Source organism: Cherax quadricarinatus, chromosome 94 (genome assembly GCF_038502225.1).
Source record: "Cherax quadricarinatus isolate ZL_2023a chromosome 94, ASM3850222v1, whole genome shotgun sequence".
NCBI lineage: Eukaryota > Metazoa > Arthropoda > Malacostraca > Decapoda > Parastacidae > Cherax > Cherax quadricarinatus.
Genome location: NC_091385.1, coordinates 13,095,379 through 13,099,133, shown reverse-complemented (window position 1 = coordinate 13,099,133; position 3,755 = coordinate 13,095,379). Strand labels below are relative to the sequence as shown.

The 3,755-nt window shown below is 42.8% G+C and overlaps 1 long non-coding RNA gene across 1 annotated transcript in view; it reads right to left on the bottom strand.

Annotated features, from left to right (window-relative positions):
• Positions 1-2,407: 2,407 nt before the first annotated feature.
• Positions 2,408-3,755, bottom strand: part of LOC138855435 (uncharacterized) — a 20,196-nt gene continuing 18,848 nt past the window's right edge. The window contains exon 2 of the long non-coding RNA XR_011394667.1: positions 2,408-2,743. This is a non-coding gene — a long non-coding RNA (uncharacterized lncRNA). The remainder of the gene's footprint in view (positions 2,744-3,755) is intronic.

Sequence of the window (3,755 nt, the reverse complement as noted above, 5' to 3'; positions counted from 1 at the left end):
AAAGGATTAGATTAGATTTTGCCACCAAAGTGGCTAGTTTATTGTGCACCCGATATCCATCCCCATATGCATATGCAAGAGCATATGGATACACAAAAGGCCCAGGAACTAGGCCCCAAGGGGTTAACATGAATACATATGGATTTATATCTACATATCTATAGTTCACTTATCTGTTACAAGAAAATTTAGGAAATTTGCTTAGTATATCTGGTATCTTATTTTTTTTATTTTATTATCACACTGACCTATTCCCACCAAGGCAGGGTGGCCCGAAAAATAAAAACTTTCACCATCATTCACTCCATCACTGTCTTGCCAGAAGGGTGCTTTACGCTACAGTTTTTAAACTGCAACATTAACACCCCTCCTTCAAAGTGCAGGCACTGTACTTCCCATCTCCAGGACTCAAGTCTGGCCTGCTGGTTTCCCTGAACCCCTTCATAAATGTTACTTTGTTCACACTCCAACAGCACGTCAAGTATTAAAAACCATTTGTCTCCATTCACTCCTATCAAACACGCTAATGCATGCCTGCTGGAAGTCCAAGCCCCTCGCACACAAAACCTCCTTTACCCCCTCCCTCCAACCTTTCCTAGGCCGACCCCTACCCCGCCTTCCTTCCACTACAGACTGATACACTCTTGAAGTCATTCTGTTTCGCTCCATTCTCTCTACATGTCTGAACCACCTCAACAACCCTTCCACAGCCCTCTGGACAACAGTTTTGGTAATCCCGCACCTCCTCCTAACTTCCAAACTACGAATTCTCTGCATTATATTCACACCACACATTGCCCTCAGACATGACATCTCCACTGCCTCCAGTCTTCTCCTCGCTGCAACATTCATCACCCATGCTTCACACCCATATAAGAGCGTTGGTAAAATTATACTCTCGTACATTCCCCTCTTTGCCTCCAAGGACAAAATTGTTTGCCTCCACAGACTCCTAAGTGCATTTTCCCCTCATCAATTCTATGATTCACCTCATCTTTCATAGACCCATTCGCTGACACGTCCACTCCCAAATATCTGAATACATTCACCTCCTCCATACTCTCTCCCTCCAATCTGATATCCAATCTTTCATCACCTAATCTTTTTGTTATCCTCATAACCTTACTCTTTCCTGTATTCACTTTTAATTTTCTTCTTTTGCATACCCTACCAAATTCATCCACCAATCTTTGCAACTTCTCTTCATAATCTCCAAAGAGCACAGTGTCATCAGCAAAGAGCAACAGTGATAACTCCCACTTTATGTGAGATTCTTTATCTTTTAACTCCACGCCTCTTGCCAAGACCCTCGCATTTACTTCTCTTACAACTCCATCTATAAATATATTAAACAACCACGGTGACATCACACATCCTTGTCTAAGGCCTACTTTTACTGGGAAATAATTTCCCTCTTTCCTACATACTCTAACTTGAGCCTCACTATCCTCATAAAAACTCTTCACTGCTTTCAGTAACCTACCTCCTACACCATAAACCTGCAACATCTGCCACATTGCCCCCTATCCACCCTGTCATATGCCTTTTCCAAATCCATAAATGCCACAAAGACCTCTTTAGCCTTATCTAAATACTGTTCACTTATGTGTTTCACTGTAAACACCCTACCTTTCCTAAAGCCTCCTTGTTCATCTGCTATCCTATTCTCTGTCTTACTCTTAATTCTTTCAGTAATAACTCTACCATACACTTTACTTATTTTTATTAATAAGATATCTTGACATGTCACATAGGTTATTATACTGTCTGTCTCTGTATTCCTCAATAAGTGGACAATTAAGCACATAGTGTTCAAGACAGTGACCATATGCCTGATCACATAATTTACATTTAGTTTGATCATCTGTCTCCCAAACTGCCAGAAGTACTTGTAACTAAGCCTAAGCTTGGCCACTACAACATCAGTCAGTCTGTTCACATTGCATGTTGCTCCATAAACATACTTATCTATGTTCATGTTATCATAGTGGGTTATAGATCTACTCAGGCTTCTAACTGCATTCCTATAACAATCATTTTCATTATTTACTTCTCTCCTAATATTATTCCTAATGCTAGACACAGTTATACCAGTTATATTCTACATTCTCCTTCTGGGTACTCTTCTTGGCTAACATATCAACTTTATCATGAAGGAGTAATCCAATGTGTGATGGGATCCATAGCAACTGTACATTAATTCCTTTGTCCCTGATTTTTGAGTATCTATACCTGGCTTCTCCAATGAGCATGTTATTGGAGTCACAATATGAGTCAAGAGCCTTCAGTGATGACGTAGAATCAGTAATGATGATAGAGTCAAGCTCGGTGTCATAGGTTAGCTTTAGTGCCATTAGGATTGCAAACAACTCAGTTTGCAGAGTAGATGCCCAGTTGTTAATTCTTATGCCTAAGTCAACAAATTTATTATCGTTCTTAACTAGGGAGGTGGCAAGAAGAGCAGATGCAGCCCTGCAATAAAGGTAACTGTCATGTTGAATGTTCACTCTCTTTTGCATGTAAATCTATCTCTAAGGTAAAAAAAAAAAACAATTTTTGTTGATATTTCTGCATGTCTGGAACAAATTAATTGGATTTACATTATTTATGCGGAAAATGGATTAGCAAATGGTCAATTTCGATAACAGTCACACTCTCTGGAACGGATTACGAAAAACGAGGGTCCACTGTACCTCCTTGGGTGGTTGCTGTCTACCAACCTACTACCACAAGATGGTAGTACCTACCTTAGAGGTTGGTGTCTACCAACCTACAACCACAGGATGGTAGTACCTCCCTGGGTGGTTGCTGTCTACCAACCTACAACCACAGGATGGTAGTACCTCCTTGGGTGGTTGCTGTCTACCAACCTACTACCACAGGATGGTAGTACCTACCTTAGAGGTTGGTGTCTACCAACCTACAACCACAGGATGGTAGTACCTCCCTGGGTGGTTGCTGTCTACCAACCTACTACCACAGGATGGTAGTACCTCTCTGGGTGGTTGCTGTCTACCAACCTACTACCACACTATGGTATTACCTCCCAGGGTGGTTGCTGTCTACCAACCTACTACCACACTATGGTATTACCTCCCAGGGTGGTTGCTGTCTACCAACCTACTACCACACTATGGTATTACCTCCCAGGGTGGTTCCTGTCTACCAACCTACTACCACACTATGGTATTACCTCCCAGGGTGGTTGCTGTCTACCAACCTACTACCACACTATGGTATTACCTCCCAGGGTGGTTGCTGTCTACCAACCTACTACCACACTATGGTATTACCTCCCAGGGTGGTTGCTGTCTACCAACCTACTACCACACTATGGTATTACCTCCCAGGGTGGTTGCTGTCTACCAACCTACTACCACACTATGGTATTACCTCCCAGGGTGGTTGCTGTCTACCAACCTACTACCACACTATGGTATTACCTCCCAGGGTGGTTGCTGTCTACCAACCTACTACCACACTATGGTATTACCTCCCAGGGTGGTTGCTGTCTACCAACCTACTACCACACTATGGTATTACCTCCCAGGGTGGTTGGTGTCTACCAACCTACAACCACAGGATGGTAGTACCTCCCTGGATGGTTACTGTCTACCAACTTACAACCACAGGATGGTAGTACCTCCCTGGATGGTTGCTGTCTACCAACTTACAACCACAGGATGGTAGTACCTCTCTGGGTGGTTGCTGTCTACCAACCTACTATCACAGGATGGTAGTACCTCTCTGGGTGG